We start from the raw sequence: 19,230 nt of genomic DNA, 5'->3' as shown, positions 1-19,230 counted from the left end.
GAATGTACATGTTCAGTGTTGCAATGGGAACACCACGGCTGTCTTTGTTAAGCAATGTTTGAAGCACCTGTTGTTCAGTCTGTAGCAGGCCCATGTTTGCTAGCCGTCTCACATTTCCACCCTGTGACATTATGAAAGCTTATACAGGCTAGATGTTGAGGTTTATCACCCACAGTTGTTCACTCCCCCTCATATAATCCATACTAGTTGTATTGTACCAAACTATTGCTACCACCTTAACCAGAAACATAGTTTGTTGTGAGACAGAAGTAGCCTTGAACACAGTGTCCCTGCTCGCTACAGTTTACTTTTGTGTGGCTGATTTGAGTATTTCTCTTGAAAGCCACAGTTTTCACAAACGGTCCACATACAGTGTATGATAATATTACTGTCCATATCATTTTACATATTATAACCAAATATGTGACATTTCACACATTTTATGCTAAATATATTATACCATTTACCAGTATTACACCACAGTTAGGGTTGAGGGCCTTCCTCAAGTAGTGACATCTGGCCACTTCTTCAGTTATCGTCCCTTGAATTTGTTTGTTCTTTTCTGGTTTCCGTTGTTGTTGCCTAAACAATTCTGTTGCTGTCTCCTTTCTGTGTGGTGGGGGTTGTAGATGTTGGCCTGTCTCCTTCCTGGTGGAGGTTGTAGATGTTGGCCTGTCTCCTCCCTGTGTGGTGGGGGTTGTAGATGTTGGCCTGTCTCCTCCCTGTGTGGTGGGGGTTGTAGATGTTGGCCTGTCTCCTCCTTGTGTGGTGGAAGTTGTAGATGTTGGCCTGTCTCCTTCCTGTGTGGTGCGGGTTGTAGATGTTGGCCTGTCTCCTTCCTGTGTGGTGGGGGTTGTAGATGTTGATCTGTCTCCTCCCTGTGTGGTGGGGGTTGTAGATGTTGGCCTGTCAAAAGGGAGCAAACATGTACTTTAAAGTCTGGACTGTCTATCAGCACTCAGATTCATACTTAAGGTTTTAATACTTCACCAGCTGTAAGTTAATGCACTCATCATCACATGGTTTGTTAGAATGTAATGTTGGAATGCAACCCATTACTCCCATTTTGTATTGTTTGATAATAAAATATAGAAGTTAGGGATGCCAATACTGACCAAAAACTTGTATGACCTTTGACCCCCCAAGGTGGGTCCATAGAGATGTCATTACCATTCCAATTGTTTCATACCTTAATATGTGTTGTATTAGGAAGTTAATAACATATCAAATTGCCTTAGTTTGAGGAGATTGTTCCCTTATAATACCCTCAATCCTGTTGACAACTAACTACATAGGGGTCATAACATATAATGCTGTGATAGACACATTTAGCTACCTCTGATTCATGTCTATCATACTGAAATATAACCCACAGACATGAACCTTAAGGAAAATCATCAGGTAACACTACTTGACAACCAGCATCATAACACGTTATGACACAGTCATAACCATGTCATAACAGCTGACATAACTGGTCATAAAACTGTCATGACATATATTTACACCTGTTGTGACATATATTGTGTTATTTTATGGCTGGTTATGACACCTACATAAGAGTGTCAAAACCCACAAAACCTACTGTAGTGGACCTTGTGTCCTCTGTGTCTCTGCAAATACCTGACTATATGCATCGTGTTGTCTCCTGATTATTGTGTTAGGATGTTCTGTGACTTTGCTCCTGGTTATTGTGTTAGGATGTTCTGTGATTTTGATCCTGGTTATTGTGTTAGGATGTTCTGTGATTTTGATCCTTGTTATTGTGTTAGGATGTTCTGTGATTTTGATCCTTGTTATTGTGTTAGGATGTTCTGTGACTTTGCTCCTGGTTATTGTGTTAGGATTGTCACGAACCAGCTCGAAGTTCGTAACAAAAAAGGGAGACAAACAGGAGATAAGGAATAACAAAATATATTTATTAACTGAAGTGAACTAAACACAATTAACAATGTTGTGTGTAGTCAGTAATCAGTAGTGTAAGTGAGTGTTTGCGTGCATAAATGTGATAATGTGGGGTGTTGAAAGGTGCCAAAGCAAAGCAAACAAACAAACACAAACAAACAAAACAAAACAAACAGTCCACAAAATTGCCACAACCAAACTCTATCAGTACGTCTGCATGGATAGAGTCTCCTCAATGAATGGAGAAGAACTGTATTTATCCCAGGCCCAGGTGTGTCCCGTGTCGCTGACGACCCCAGCTCCGCCCACTGACATCCTATTAAGGAAAACAAGAGCAAAAATAATTTGGCAGACAGAATGGGAGGGTCGTCACGCTCCATAAAACCGGGGACCAACAAGGACCCCGGAACACATTACCAGTCACAAACAAAATACTGCCCTGGATCCTAGCAAATTCACCCAGCCTGCGTCCCAAATTCACCCAGCCTGCGTCACAAATTCCCCCAGCCTGCCTCCCAAATTAACCCAGCTTGCGTCCCAAATTCATGAGGGGGTACGTGTTCACACTTCCACTTGCCCCAGCCAACCTCGTTCTCCCCAGACCTCAGCAACCTTTGCGCACAGGAAGCAGCCTTTAAGAGGAAAGAAGAAAACAAGACCAGAAGGGAACAGACAGGAGCGACAGAACAGGACAATGCCAAACAAAATAAACAATGGTCAGTCACGTAGACATTCAGGAACAGGGCGCCCGAGACAGCAACAAGCTCTAACAAAAAGAACGTCTCAGAGTCCTTCTCATTCAATTTTGGAAACATCTGTAAGTTTCCAAAAATATCAAACGAGTCCAGGGCACGACCGAGAGAGGAACAACCCCTAGATAAATCTGGGTCAACTTCCCAGAGCAAACTCTCCCCTGAGAACCTTCTTTCCGTAACCAGCTGTAGCCACTCTTGTTGCAACTTGATTTTTTAACGCTCCAAATCCTGTTTAAATGCCAATTCCTTTTCATACTTTGCACGATCGTGCTCTAGTTGTATTAGAAGCAGTTATTTCTGTTGTTCAAAAGACAGACCACTAGGTCTAACAGATGGGGCGGCTATTGTAACAAAACGGGGAGACAGCAAATCCTCGGCAGAGGCTGCCCCAGTGGTAACTTCAAGAATACCACTCCATCAGATTGGCCTTCAATATCAACCTAACAGAATTTTTGGTCGTTTATCACTAATTTCAACATTGTAGTGTTCAGCAATCTTCAACAGCTGCTCTTTAGTACATCATTCTAACAGTTCCTCTAATGGAAAGCGAATGAACATAGTCACAAGAAAATACAAAAAATATATATCTCGCTCTTCCCCTCTGCTGAGCACACCAGACCGGACCACAAGAGAAATGACAATCACACTGGGCACCACAGAAGAGAGATGAGATATATATGGAGCTTCCCCAAAACCTACAATAACTCAACCCTAGTCTTCATGTGGATTTGCGGTGGGTAACTACGCAATGTAGCCCGCTGGCATAGAAAATAAACCACCCAGCACACTGGCATATTCCCCAAAGCGACAGATGTGCCCCCAAGACAACTGCTCAGCCCATAAAAATAACAAACAAAATAACCATGCCCAACGTATTCCAAAGTGAAAACATGTCGCTTAGCCTATTAGGGGAAAAAGAAAGGCTATAGTTCCGGGTAGTAAGTGTCACTACCCTACCCAAATCTCCCACTGAGGTACACAGCCGTTTGTACTCACCTCCTCAGACCAATGTCCCAACAGCGAGTAAAGCAAGAGTCTCCAGCCTGGGCAGGGGCCTGGCAACTAACCAATATACTCTCTCCAATGCAGCACACAACCAACTATCCAATGCAGTGGCAAGTTTACCAAACAAACAAAGGCAACCAATACTGGGCACAAACATTACAACTCGAAAAAATCTGTAACAAAAGATGCAAACAAAGCACCTACAGAGTTTAACATTAACTCCACGTTTTCTCCCAAACACAACACCTTCAAGATCCCGGACGAGCCCACACTTGTCATGAACTGGCTCGAAGTTCGTAACAAAAAGGGAGACAAAGCGGAGTTAACCAAAATATATTTATTAACTGAAGTAAACTAAATACAATTAACAACGGTGTGTGTAGTCAGTAATCAGTGGTGTGAGTGTTTGCGTGCATAAATGTGATAATGACGGGTGGTGAAAGGTGCCAAAGCAAACGAACAAACAAACAAAACAGCCACAAGATGGCCACAACCAAACTCTATCTGTGTGTCTGCATGGAGAGAGTCTCCTCAATGAATGGGGAAGAAGTGTATTCATCCCGGGACACACCCGGGCCCAGGTGTGTGTGTGCCATGTCGCTGACGACCCTCCCAGCTCTGCCCACCGACATCCTATTAAGGAAAACAAGAGAAAATATAATTTGGCAGACAGAGTGGGAGGGTCATCACAGGATTTTCTGTGACTTTTCTCTCAGGAAGGGAACTGAAAGAATAACAGAAAGCACATTGTTACTTTAGCCCAACGCCTAGATGCCACGTGTGACAGGTCATTATTAGTTTATTGCAAACTGAGAGCAGAGACGCCGAGTTTCAGTACAACGGGTTGAAGAGGAGCACCCCTTCAGAGCTTCTAACAGACTTCTACTTTGACTATTTAGTTTGTTGTAACCTCTCCGGCCATGATAATAGAGATCTGTTCATTTAACTTTGACTTTGAGTCCATAGTGGTAATTTCCACGACACTACCACGGTAGTAATTTTATGGTGTAAGAGTGTCAACTTTTATACATAAGCGTGTCAAACCCCACAAAACCAACCACAGAAGGGAAAACATTCCATTACACCATAGCCTACTTGTCAACAGTATGTTAACGTTATATAACATTTTCTGAAATAGAACATGTTAAATTATCATTGTAATTGCGCACGCATTGATGTCAGACACGCACCTACCCCAATGCTCTGTTTCTGATGACTGGGATGAATGCCGAGATACAGTTTTGACTTGAACTTGCTTGAAAATCTATGGCAAAACCTGAAATGGTTGTCTAGCAATGATCAACAAACAATTTGACAGAGCTCGAAGAATTATGAAAAGAATAATAGGAAAATGATGAACAATCCAGATGTGGAAAGCTCTAAGAGACTTACCCAGAAAGACTCACAGCTGTAATCACTGCCAAAGGTGATTCTACAAAGTATTGATGTAGTTCTGTCTTTGAGCTGTTCTGTCTATTAATGTTCTGTATTATGTCATGTTTCCTGTTTTTTTGTGGACTACAGGAAGAGCAGCTGCTGCTTTTGTAAGAGCTAAAGGGGATGCAAAAAAAAAAATTAAATGTCAAAACGTGTTATGGTGCTGGTGGTCAAGTAAAGCGTTACCAATCATCAATATACTTTGACCCCCGCCCCAAACAAATGCCAAATATGTGAATTGTGGACCTCTGGTCCATGAACTAGATGTGACTGGTTATCAACTGAAACATTGTAATAATATTCACCATGAACTAGATGTGACTGGTTATCAACTGAAACATTGTAATAATATTCACCATGAACTAGATGTGACTGGTTATCAACTGAAACATTGTAATAATATTCACCATGAACTAGATGTGACTGGTTATCAACTGAAACATTGTAATAATATTCACCATGAACTAGATGTGACTGGTTATCAACTGAAACATTGTAATAATATTCCCCATGAACTAGATGTGACTGGTTATCAACTGAAACATTGTAATAATATTCACCATGATCTAGATGTGACTGGTTATCAACTGAAACATTGTAATAATATTCACCATGAACTAGATGTGCAGGCTGCATCACACCCGGCCGTGATTGGGAGTCCCATAGGGCGGCACACAATTGACCCAGCGTTGTCTGGGTTTGGCTGAGGTAGGCCGTCATTGTAAATAAGAATTTGTTCTTAACTGACTTGCCTAGTTAAATAAATGTGAAATAAAAACTAAAATAAAAATCTGTGCTAGGTTAATCCTGCCTGGCTAGTTGACCAATAGAGTAGACCCAAAATGGCAAATCCTGTCCATCTAGCACCAGGCAGCTCTAGCTCCAATCAGTCAGAAATGGTCCTTAAACATTGTTTTCCAATCTAAAGAGTAGTGTTGCAACATTCTGTTGGACATTGATTTATGTCATCAAAATGACATGTCACTCACCTCTTCTCCTAATGTTTTCTTTCTGTAAAGGAAGAGATGCATTCATTCAGCAACAGTGTGTTCTTCTGTGTGTCTTTCTGTTTGGGCCTCTAGAACAATGCCACAACAAACAACAACAAACTACCAACACAGAGCAACATGGCTGATCAAAGTTGTGATGTCATCCTTTCCCTTTGTGATGTCATCATAGCCTGGTCCCTGTTCTGTTTGTGCTGTTTAGACAATTCTAATGGACAGGGAGTTGGCAATACAGCACAAACTGATCTGAGACCAGGCTTTAATGTAGCCTCTGCCTTTTCTCAACATCACACCTGCAAGTTAGCCTGGTCCCAGATCTGTTTGTGCTGTTAAGAAAACTCTTGAACCACATTAGCCTGGATTAGACATTTCTTTATTGTCCGACTTTCACAGAACAAGAAAATGCACTGTGAGATGGTCAGACATGGCATAAACCAGACATAACAGCAAGCATAACACAAGCATTTCGCTACACCTACAATAACATCTGCTAAACACGTGTATGTGACCAATACAATTTGATTTGATTTGACATACACATTTGTGAAAAAACAAAACAACAATGACAGCTTTAAAGGGGAGATCAAGCTGAATTTAAATGTTATAGGTACATTTCTATTTTGCCCTGTTTATCAAAAGTGTTGGAAAAACTTGTCAATAATCAACTGACTGGCTTTCTTGATGTCTATAGTATTCTCTCTGGTATGCAATCTGGTTTCCGCTCAGGTTATGGATGTGTCAATGCAACCTTAAAGGTCCTCAATGACATCACCATTGCACTTGATTCTAAGCAATATTGTGCTCTATTTCTATTGACTTGGCAACTACTGTAGACGATTCCATTCTTGTGGGCAGGCATCTGAGCTCCTAGAGTGTGCGGCTCTCCCTTATTTTCAAGTTTTCTACTCCGCTAGCCAGCACCTCGCCTTACTAGGTGTTTGTTTATTTTTCTTCTAGATTAATAACTACCTCTCTCAAATAGTGCATTCTATAAAGTGAGAACATCTGCTGTCCCAGCCACTGCCTGTCACCAAGGGAGTACCCCAAGGCTTAATACCAGGCCCCACGCTCGTCTCAATTTACATCAACAACATAGCTCAGGGAGTAGGAAGTTCTCTCATCCATTTATATGCAGATGATACAGTTTTATAATCATCTGGCCCCTTTGTGTTAAACGCTCTACAAAAAAGTTTTCTTAGCCTGTTAGGGATAGGGGGCAGTATTTACACGGCCGGATAAAAAACGTACCCGATTTAATCTGGTTATTACTACTGCCCAGAAACTAGAATATGCATATAATTATTGGCTTTGGATAGAAAACACCCTAAAGTTTCTAAAACTGTTTGAATGGTGTCTGTGAGTATAACAGAACTCATATGGCTGGCAAAAACCTGAGAAGATTCCTTACAGGAAGTGTCCTGTCTGACAATTCCTTGGGCTTCTTGACTCTCTTTATTGAAAACTGAGGATCTTTGCTGTAACGTGACACTTCCTACGGCTCCCATAGGCTCTCAGAACCCGGGAAAAAGCTGAATGATGTCTTTGCAGCCCCTGGCTGAAAAACATTAACGCCTTTGGTAAGTGGTCTATCAGAGGACAATGAGATTGAGGCGAGTGCACGAGGCGACCCCATGTTTTTATTTTCTCTGTCTTTGAACTAAAACAACGACTCCCGGTCGGAATATTATCGCTTTTTTACGAGAAAAATGGCATACAAATTGATTTTAAACAGCGGTTGACATGCTTCGAAGTACGGTAATGGAATATTTAGAATTTTTTTGTCACGAAACGCTTCGGGCACGTCACCCTTATTTACCCTTCGGATAGTGTCTTGAACGCACGAACAAAACAGAGGATATTTGAACACAACTATGGATTATTTTGAACCAAACCAACATTTGTTATTGAAGTAGAAGTCCTGGGAGTGCATTCTGATGAAGAACAGCAAATGTCATAACATTTTTCTTATAGTAAATCTGACTTTGGTGAGGGCTAAACTTGGTGGGTGTCTAAATAGCTAGCCCGTGATGGCTGGGCTATCTACTCAGAATATTGCAAAATGTGCTTTCACCGAAAAGCTATTTTCAAATCGGACATAGCGAGTGCATAAAGGAGTTCTGTATCTATAATTCTTAAAATAATTGTTATGTTTTTTGTGAATGTTTATCGTGAGTAATTTAGTAAATTCACCGGAAGTTTGCGGTGGGTATGCTAGGTCTGAACGTCACAGACACCATTCAAACAGTTTTAGAAACTTTAGGGTGTTTTCTATCCAAAGCCAATATGCATATTCTAGTTACTGGGCAGGAGTAGTAACCAGATTAAATCGGGTACGTTTTTTATCCGGCCGTGTCAATACTGCCCCCTACCCCCAACAGGTTAAAGAGAGAGGAGGGCTATGAGCTCATCAACATAGTGTGATAAATATTACTCTTGATTTAGTCTTCATTATTACATGCTAAATGTTTCTGATCAGTGATAAATGAGAAAAAGAATACATTAGCTACCACTTCCACTTGTCCAGCCACAGATCAATGAACCAAATATTACACAGACAGATTCTGTGAAACCAAATCATATTGATTGATTATCAGACAAGTTACAGGCTTTTGGTCGGGAGTAGGCCAGGCTACTATGCAAGTGAAGAGAAAAACCCACTTGTATAACATGCTAGCAAAATGTTCTGATTAGCTACTATATGAGCAAACTACAATAAAGATTATCGTTAGCACTCACTCAGGCTAGTGGGTAGAGTATTGGGCCAGTAACTGAAGGGTTGCTGGTTCAAATCCCTGACCTGACAAGGTAAAAACTGTTGTTCTGCCACTGAACCAGGCAGAAAAGAAGTATGCAGAACGCACTGTTCCCCAGTAGGCGGTCATTGTAAATAAGAATTTGTTCTTAACTTATTTAAAAGACGCTACTTGGACATCTCTGCTCTCCTGCACTTGACTCCTTCACCTACCTCTTAATACAATAACGCAACAGAATCCCGCACCGCATTATTATGGAGTCAGCAGGAGCTGACACGCTCCCGACATCTATGGAGGAGCGCGTGCAACACCACACGGCAGTATTACACCGTCTGGGGACCGCGATGATTCAAGGGGGTGGCGTCGATGGAAAGATGGGAGAGAGGTGGCCTTCCTACACCTCCACCAGCCACACTCCAACCAGTCCCACAACAATCTCCTTCGTTGCCTGGTCCCAATGGAATTCGGCTCGCGCTCCCGAGGGAGTACGATGGGCCGGCTGCCGGCTGCCAGGGGTTCCTATTCCAGCTGGAGCTATACCTGGCAACCGTTCACCCGGCTCCTTCGGGAGGTGAGAGCGTGAACGCCCTCATCTCCTGCCTCTCAGGCAAAGCCCTGGAGTGGGCCAACGCGGTGTGGAACGAGGTAGACTCGGCGAAGGACCACTACACAGAGTTCATCCGCCGCTTCCGGGCAGTGTTCGACCACCCACCTGAGGGCCGAGAGGCGGGTGAACATCTGTTTCATCTGAGGCAGGAGACGAGGAGCGCACAGGACTTCGCCCTGGAGTTCCGGACCTTGGCCGCCGGCACGGGATGGAACGACAGGGCCCTGATCGATCACTATAGGTGCAGTTTCGCGAGGACGTCCGTAGGGAGCTAGCCTGTAGAGACACCACCCTCACCTTGGACCAGCTGGTGGACATGTTCATTCGGCTGGACAACTTGCTGGCTACCCGCGGATGTCCGGATCGGGCCCTGTCAGTTTCATCCCGCAGCACCTCCGCTCCAACGCCCATGGAGCTAGGAGGTGCTGCAGCGAGGGCGACCGGAGGAGGAGCCCTTTCCTGCACCAGCTGTGGTCGTAGAGGGCACACTGCTGACCGGTGCTGGTGGGGCTCTTGTGGGAGTCGAGACGGCAGGCCGAGCACTGTTCGGACCCCCCAGGTGAGTCGGCACCAGGCTCACCCAGAGTCCCCTGTTGGTCACATGTATGTGTTGATTTCTTTTCCTGAGTTTTCCCCTCATTCCCAGCTTAAGGCGCTAGTAGATTCAGGCACAGCGGGGAATTTTATTGACCGCGGTTTTGCGCATAGTTTAGGGATCCCCTTGTTCGGATTGATAAACCCTTCCCAGTGCACTCTTTAGATAGTCGACCATTAGGGTCAGGGCTAGTCAGGGAGTCCACGGCTCCACTGGGCATGGTTACGCAGGAGGGTCATGAGGACAGAATTAGTCTATTCCTCATTGATTCTCCTGCATTTACAGTGGTGCTGGGGATCCCCTGGTTGGCCTGTCACAACCCCAAGATTTCGTGGCAACAGAGGGCTCTAAAGGGGTGGTCAGAGGAGTGCTCAGGCAGGTGTGTAGGAGTTTCCATCGGTGCAATGATGGTGGAGACACCAGACCAAATCTCCACCGTGCGCATTCCCTCAGAATATGTCGATTTGGCTATAGCCTTCTGTAAAAAGAAGGCGACCCAATTACCACCTCATCAACGAGGGGATTGTGTGATAAATCTCCTGGTATACGCCTCACTTCCCAGGAGTCACGTGTATCCCCTGTCACAGGAGGAGACGGTGGCTATGGAGACATATTTCTCTGAATCTCTGGGGCAGGGGTACATTCGGCCCTTCACGTCACCTGCCTCCTCGAGTTTCTTTTTTGTGAAGAAGGAGGGAGGTCTGCGTCCGTGCATTGACTATAGAGGTCTAAAATCCATCACAGTGGGGTACAGTTACCCGCTTCCTCTCATCGCCACGGCAATTAAATCATTTCACGGAGCACACTTCTTCACAAAACTGGATCTCAGGAGCACGTATAACTTGGTGTGTATCCGGGAGGGAGATGAGTGGAAGACAGCGTTTAGTACCACATCCAGCCATTATGAGTACCTTGTCATGCCATACGGGTTGAAGAATGCTCCAGCAATCTTCCAATCCTTTGTATACGAGATTCTCAGGGACCTGCACGAGCAGGGTGTGGTGGTTTATATCGATGACATTCTGGTATATTCCGCCACACGCACCGCACGTGTCTCTGGTGCGCAAAGTACTTGGGTGACTGTTGGAGCATGACCTGTATGTCAAGGCTGAGAAATGCTTGTTCTTCAAACAGGCCGTCTCCTTCCTAGGATATCACATTTCCGTATCAGGGTTGGTGATGGAGTGTGACCGCATTGCAGCCGTGCGTAATTGGCCGACTCCAACCACGGTAAAGGAGGTGCAGCGGTTTTTAGGGTTTGCCAACCACTACTGGAGGTTTATCCGGGGTTTTGGGCAGGTGGCTGCTCCCATTACCTCAATGCTGAAGGGGGGACTGGTGCGTCTGCGGTGGTCGGCTGAGGCGGACAGAGCTTTTGCTCGTCTGAAGGCTCCGTTTACCTCGGCTCCCGTGCTGGCTCATCTGGATCCCTCTTTGGCATTCATAGTGGACGTGACTGAGGCTGGGATTGGAGCCGTGCTCTCACAGCGCTCGGGTACGCCACTGAAGTTCCGCCTCTGTGCTTTCTTTTCGAGGAAGCTCAGCCCGGCGGAGCGAAACTATGACGTGGGGGATCGGGAGTTGTTGGCTGTCGTCAAGGCTCTGAATGTGTAGAGACATTGGCTTGAGAGGGCTCAACACCCTTTTCTCATCTGGACTGACCAGACGTAATCTGGAGTACATCCGGGTGGCTAGGAGACTGAACCCTCGCCAGGCAAGGTGGGCTATGTTTTTCACCGATTTAGGTTTACTATATCATACAGACCAGGTTCCCAGAACACTAAGGCAGACGTACTCTCCCAACTGTATGATACAGAAGAGCGGTCCATCAATCCCACTCCCATACTTCCGGCCTCTTGTCTGGTGGCACCGGTGGTGTGGGAGGTGGACGCAGACATCAAGCGGACGTCGCGTTCAGAGCCTACTCCACCACAGTGTCTTGCTGGACGGGTGTACGTTCTGCTTGAAGTTCGCGACAGGTTGATCTGATGGGCTCACACGTCACCCTCCTCTGGTCATCCAGGCATTGGTAGGATGGTGCGATGTCTTAGTGGGAAGTGCTGGTGGTCCACTTTGGCCAAGGACGTGAGGGTTTATGTGTCCTCCTGCTCGGGGTGCGCTCAGTGCACGGCTCCTAGGCACCTGTCCAGAGGGAAGTTACAACCCCTTCCCGTTCCACAGCGGCCTTGGTCACACCTGTCTGTGGACTTCCTGACCAATCTGTCTCCCTCACAGGGCAACACCACGATCCTGGTCGTTGTGGATCGGTTTTCTAAGTCCTGTCGTCTCCTCCCTTTGCCCGGTCTCCCTACGGCCCTACAGACTGCGGAGGCCCTGTTTACACACGTCTTCCGGCCCTACGGGGTGCCTGAGGACATAGTTTCTGATCGGGGTCCCCAGTTCACGTCCAGGGTTTGGAAGGCAGGCGTTCATGGAGCATCTGTGGGTCTCGGTCAGCCTTACCTCGGGTTTTCACCCCGAGAGTAATGGGCAGGTGGAGAGAGTAAACCAGGATGTGGGTAGGTTTCTGCGGTCGTATTGCCAGGACCAGCCAGGGGAGTGGGCGAAGTTCATCCCATGGGCAGAGATGGCCCAGAACTCACTCCGCCACGAACCTATCGCCCTTCCAGTGTGTGATGGGTTATCAGCCGGTCCTGGTACCGTAGCATCAGAGCAAGACCGAGGTTCCTGTGGTGAACGAATGGGTGAGGCGCTGGAGGGAGACCTGGGAGGCCGCCCACGGGTACCTTAACCTGTTGGGGATAGGGGGCAGTATTTGCACGGCCGGATAAAAAACGTACCCGATTTAATCTGGTTACTACTCCTGCCCAGTAACTAGAATATGCATATAATTGTTTGATTTGGATAGAAAACACCCTAAAGTTTCTAAAACTGTTTGAATGGTGTCTGTGAGTATAACAGAACTCATTTGGCAGGCCAAAACCTGAGAAGATTCAAAACAGGAAGCGCTCTCTCTGACCATTTCTTGGCCTTCTTGATCTTCTCTATCCAAAACAGGGGATCTCTGGCATAACGTGACATTTTCTAACGCTCCCATAGGCTCTCAAAAGGCGACTGAACGTTGAATGATGACTTTGCAGGCCATAGCTGAAAAACAGTAGCGCATTTGGTAAGTGGTCGATCTGAGAACAATGAGACTGGTGCGCGCGTGCACGAGACGACTCCATGTTTACATTTTCAGTCTTTGAACGAAAACAACGACTCCCGGTCGGAATATTATCGTTTTTTTACGAGAAAAATCGCATAAAAATTGATTTTAAACAGCGTTTGACATGCTTCGAAGTACGGTGATGGAATATTTAGCATTTTTTTGTCATGAAACGCGCCGGGCGCGTCACCCTTCTTTACCCTTCGGATAGTGTCTTGAACGCACAAACAAAACGCCGCTATTTGGATATAACTATGGATTATTTGGAACCAAACCAATATTTGTTATTGAAGTAGAAGTCCTGGGAGTGCATTCTGACGAAGAACAGCAAAGGTAATCCAATTTTTCTTATAGTAAATCTGAGTTTGGTGAGTACCAAACTTGGTGGGTGTGAAAATAGCTAGCCTGTGATGGCCGGGCTATCTACTCAGAATATTGCAAAATGTGCTTTCACCGAAAAGCTATTTTAAAATCGGACATAGCGATTGCATAAAGGAGTTCTGTATCTATAATTCTTAAAATAATGTTATTTTTTTGTGAACGTTTATCGTGAGTAATTTAGTAAATTCACCGGAAGTGTTCGGTGGGAATGCTAGTCACATGCTAGTCACATGCTAATGTAAAAAGCTGGTTTTTGATATATGAACTTGATTGAACAAAACATGCATGTATTGTATAACATAATGTCCTAGGAGTGTCATCTGATGAAGATCATCAAAGGTTAGTGCTGCATTTAGCTGTGGTTTTGGTTTTTGTGACATTATATGCTAGCTTGAAAAATGGGTGTCTGATTATTTCTGGCCGGGTACTCTGCTGACATAATCTAATGTTTTGCTTTCATTGTAAAGCCTTTTTGAAATCGGACAGTGTGGTTAGATTAACGAGAGTCTTGTCTTTAAAATGGTGTAAAATTGTCATATGTTTGAGAAATTGAAGTAATAGCATTTCTAAGGTATTTGAATATCGCGCCACGGCATTCCACTGGCTGTTGACTAGGGTGGGACGCAAACGTCCCACCTAGCCCATAGAGGTTAAACGGGCCAAAGGGCGGCAGAAGGCAAGCGCTGACCGTCACCGCAGTGAGGCCCCGGTGTTCGCACCAGGGGACCGGGTCTGGCTCTCGACCCAAAACCTGCCCCTCCGCCTGCCCTGCCGGAAGCTGGGTCTGCGGTTTGTGGGGCCATTTAAAGTCCTGAGGAGAATAAACGAGGTGTGTTATAGGTTACAGCTCCCCCCTTATTACCGTATTAACCCCTCGTTTCATGTATCTCTCCTCAGGCCGGTGGTGGCTGGTCCGCTTCAAGAAGCTGAGGTGCGGGAGGTCCCTCAGCCCCCCTTGGACATCGAGGGGGCCCCGGCATATACAGTTCGGTCCATACTGGACTCGAGGCGTCGGGTGAGGCGCCTTCGGTACCTCGTGGATTGGGAGGGTTACGGCCCGGAGGAGAGACGCTGGGTGCCGGTGGAGGACGTATTAGACCCATCAATGCTGAGGGAGTTTCACCGCCTCCATCCGGATCGTCCTGCGCCTCGTCCTCCGGGTCGTCCTCGAGGCCGGCGTCGGTGCGCTGCGGGAGACGTGCGTCAGGGGGGGGTACTGTCACGACTTCCACCGAAGGTGCTTCCTCTCGCTGTTCAGGCGGTGCTCGGCGGTCGGTGTCGCCGGCCTACTAGCCATCACCGATCCATTTTTCCTTTTCCGTTTGTTTTGTCTTTTCACATCTGGTTTCATTTACTTTAATTTCTGTGTGTTAATTACCCCTGTTGCCTGCTTAGGTTTGTGCGGAATTATTAGTTTCATGTTGCTCGTTGAGGTTGTGCCTCAGTTATGTTCACGTATATACCGATTGTGTATAAGTTCAAGGAGCGTGGTTTGTCCTCCTTCCGTGAGTAACTGTGTTGTCTTTTGTCGTGGGCGTTTATTTGGTATTGTACCTGACCCTATTGTTGTGGACTTGCCTATTAAAAGACGTTACTTGGACATCTCTGCTCTCCTGCGCTTGACTCCTTCACCTACCACTTAATACAATAACGCAACAGATTGAGGTAGTATGTACATGTAGATATGGTTAAAGTGACTATGCATATATGATACAGAGAGAGTAGCAGTAGCGTAAAAGAGGGGTTACTTGAAAGTTGTGAAAATTCTGTGCAACTTCTGCAGCGGGCGTTTATTGTAAACACTGAGGCTGTTCCCGCTTTAAGTTACAGTTATAACAGTGGCCAAGAAGTCTACTGATCATAATGTAGGCCAATCAGATTGACCTATCATCAAAAACAAAGGAGAAAATGTATCCCATAACATTTCAACACGGAAAAAGCTGTTCTATCATTCAGCCTACAGTAGCAGCCAATGTGTGGTGTTCAATGTAGGCCTACATTCCATGAGACTTTTGGAAAAATATGCAGGGCTCTTTACCTGACTTGCTTTTCAGATGGCTAGAAATGCACACGTTTTGTGCTCTTGTAGGAAGCAAACACTCCCCCATTGCTAACTAGAAATTAGCTATAACTGGGCTAATAACTCACTGGGGGGGTGGACACCAGAGTATTAAGCTTGGGGGGGTTGGACACCAGAGTATGAAGTGTGGTGGGGGGGTGGACCCCAGAGTATTAAGCTTGGGGGGGTTGGACACCAGAGTATTAAGAGTGGGGGGGTGGACACCAGAGTCTTGTTTGCTCTAAATATTCGATGACCTTTAACATGAAAACACATTTTGTTTCAGGTTTATGGCTTGGTACTGGTTCTGGTTCTGCATGTTGTGAATTCAATTCTGACTGCAATACCTTGGAAGGATATCTGTTCTATTCTGACTGCAATACTTTGGCGGGACATCTGTTCTATTCTGTCTGCAATACCTTGGAGGGATATCAAATCACAGGAAGGAGAAAAGCCAACATCTACAAACACCCACCACACAGGGAGGAGACAGGGAAAGCAGTGGAAAACTATACAGCCCCCTTCAACTGCAGCCCCTCCAACCCCCACCACACAGGGAGGAGACAGGCCAACATCTACAACCCCCACCACACAGGGAGGAGACAGGCCAAGATCTACAACCCCCACCACACAGGGAGGAGACAGGCCAACATCTACAACCCCCACCACACCGGGAGGAGACAGGCCAACATCTACAACCCCCACCACACAGGGAGGAGGCGGGGCAAGCAGCAGGGTGGAAAACATGAGCCTGTTAGACCACAGTGATGGTTGACAGAGCTAAATCATCTTTATTTCTAGGCTATAAACAGTGTAACCTTCATTAATGAATATGTGTTAATATAACCAGTGAATTATTGTTTTTGTCCTTGATGATAAAATTCATATTTTGTTACTGTTGATTATATTCTGTCTTTATGTCTCCCTTTAAAGAACAATTTAACTACAAAGTCAATAATATTAACAGTCTTTATCTCCTGTCTTCAATTTACCACAGCTTTGGTTTTCACTTTGCAATTCTATTCATGTTTATGCTGTTCATTATGAAGAGTCAATGTTGGTCAGTCCCCCCTGTCTCAGTCTCCAGTATCCATGCTGCAATAGCCTGTGTGATGCGGGGCAAGTGTCAGTCTGTCCTATCTGGAGTGGGAGGGGGGACCAGAGTTTTGAGGGGGGTGGAGATCAGAGTTTTGAAGGGGGGTTGAAACCAAAATATTGAAGGGATGGAGACCAGCGTAACCACACTAGTAGAGGTGTACCAGGAACTAACATCATCACTCTGTTCATCTGGGGAGAGGAAAGTAGACGGGACGGTAGTCAGGAGACGCTGTAGAAACTCTGATCATGATTGAGCACTTCAAGCCAGCATTTGACATTCTGTTAGAACGAGTGAGAAGTTCAGTCAATTTTTACATGACCTTCTTTGTTCTTATTCTTTACCACGTTGTGTTTGATGATCAACTAAAATGCTCTTGTGAACATGATGTTATTAAACCAGACATTACCTCTGAACAGTGTATCTTCTACATGGTGTTTCCATTTCTGATCTTGTTTCTCTTGACTCTCTGGATGGATGCAGAGTTTCAACGAGTCTTGAGAATTACATGCAGATGCAGATGTAATTTGTGGGGAAGACTGTTGGGAATCTTCATTAAAGCAGCCTCTATAGGGTTGCTGTGGGTTGTGACTGTGTTTATGGATGGGGACTGGTACGTGTGCTATCACAGAACAGAGAGTCCCTGCAGATCCATCACTGATACCAGAACCTACCAAGAGGACCTAGAAAAGCAAACTAATTTCAAAAGGGACTCCATGGTAAGTACCTTTAATTATTTAATTGTAATTGATTTTTAAAAGTCTCCAGACTATTGAGGTGGAGTGGAGACCAGAGTTTTGAGGGGGGGTGGAGACCAGAGTATTGAGGGGGGTGAAGACCAGAGTATTGGGGGGGGGGGAGACCAGAGTATTGGGGGGGGGGGTGAAGACCAGAGTATTGAGGGGGGTGTAGACCAGTATTGAGGGGGGGTGGAGACCAGAGGTTTAGGGGGGGTGGAGACCAGGGGTGCGTTCAGTTTGCTTGAACGTTTGCTAATTTTGTTTCAGGTTCGCGGCTCAGGACTCGTTCTGGTTCTACTTGTTGTGAATTCCATTCTGACTGCAGTACCTTGGAGGGATATCTTTTGTAGATCTTGCAAGGGTGTCAGACCTTATCACAGGGAACTATTTGAGGAGAATATTTGGGAAGAGACAGAAATTGTTATTGAAAAAGACTTAAAGAAAACAGCTCAGGAGTGTGTAGTTATTAAAAGCAGAGACCTACTACGCTTTCCGAATGCAGCCCATAGAAACATACAGGGAGGAGGCGGCAGCACCACCCATCCTGAGGTGGAAGATAGAGTGATCACCCTTGACAACCTTCATTTTAGCATTATATCTGAACTAGATAATGGTATAATTTATCAAATCAACACTATGTTCCAGTCCAGTTCAGAACAATCAGATACTGAAAGGCAACAACAACAAACAGGGGTGGTGAATTCTGAAACGCAACCCCAGCAAGTACAACAAAAAGTGGAGAAGGATATTGAAATGCAATCCATGAAACTAAATCAAACAGAGATGGACAATACTTAATTGCAACTCCAGCAACCACTATAACCAATATAACCTTGATTAATGAATATGTATTAATATAAAATGTAAATGTATAACCATTATAGTTTTTTTATACTCAAATTTGTATTTTGTTAATGTTGATTATATTCGGTCTTTCTGTCAACCTTTAACAAACAATAAAACAATATATAATAATACTAACAATCTTTATCTCCTCCTGTCTTCAATGTACAACAGCTGTGGTGTTCACTTTGTAATACTATACATGTTTACGCTTTTCGTTTTGAAGGGTCTCTAAAATAAAAATAGTTATATTTTTTCCTATACAGCCTTGATTGATCAATTAATGACTGAATGCATTTGTATAATAATGGATCGATCATATGCAACACTGTCAGTCAACTAAAATCAACTACCAGTGATTGGGGTGATATTTGTATTGGTAAATTGGGTCCTACTCTTCATTTTGTCATTGCCTAAAGGCCTATCCACCCTCTCCGAGTTGGGCATCTCCGGCGCGGCCCACGCTTGGATTGCGTCCTACCTGACAGGTCGCTCCTACCAGGTGGCGTGGCGAGAATCTGTCTCCGCACCATGCGCTCTCACCACTGGTGTCCCCCAGGGCTCTGTTCTAGGCCCTCTCCTATTCTCGCTATACACCAAGTCACTTGGCTCTGTCATATCCTCACATGGTCTCTCCTATCATTGCTATGCAGACGACACACAATTAATCTTCTCCTTTCCCCCTTCTGATAACCAGGCGGCGAATCGCATCTCTGCATGTCTGTCAGACATATCAGTGTGGATGACGGATCACCAGCTCAAGCTGAACCTCGGCAAGACGGAGCTGCTCTTCCTCCCGGGGAAGGACTGCCCGTTCCATGATCTCGCCATCACAGTTGACAACTCCCTTGTGTCCTCCTCCCAGAGTGCTAAGAACC

General features: G+C 45.3%; 1 long non-coding RNA gene across 6 annotated transcripts; it reads right to left on the bottom strand.

The window, feature by feature from the left end:
- Positions 1–1,898: 1,898 nt before the first annotated feature.
- LOC123727191 (uncharacterized) lies at positions 1,899–5,256 on the bottom strand. 6 transcript variants are annotated; one of them, XR_006759104.1, is made up of 3 exons: positions 5,058–5,094; positions 4,860–4,929; positions 1,899–4,298 (listed from the first exon to the last, which is right to left on the bottom strand). It is a non-coding gene; the product is annotated as an uncharacterized lncRNA (long non-coding RNA). The 6 variants fall into 6 exon arrangements; XR_006759107.1 differs by having other exon boundaries at positions 4,856–4,941; positions 5,058–5,087; XR_006759106.1 differs by having other exon boundaries at positions 4,856–4,929; positions 5,058–5,075.
- Positions 5,257–19,230: the final 13,974 nt, after the last annotated feature.

Source organism: Salmo salar, chromosome ssa15 (assembly GCF_905237065.1).
Source record: "Salmo salar chromosome ssa15, Ssal_v3.1, whole genome shotgun sequence".
In the NCBI taxonomy this organism is placed as follows: domain Eukaryota; kingdom Metazoa; phylum Chordata; class Actinopteri; order Salmoniformes; family Salmonidae; genus Salmo; species Salmo salar.
This window is presented reverse-complemented; position numbering and strand designations above follow the sequence as displayed.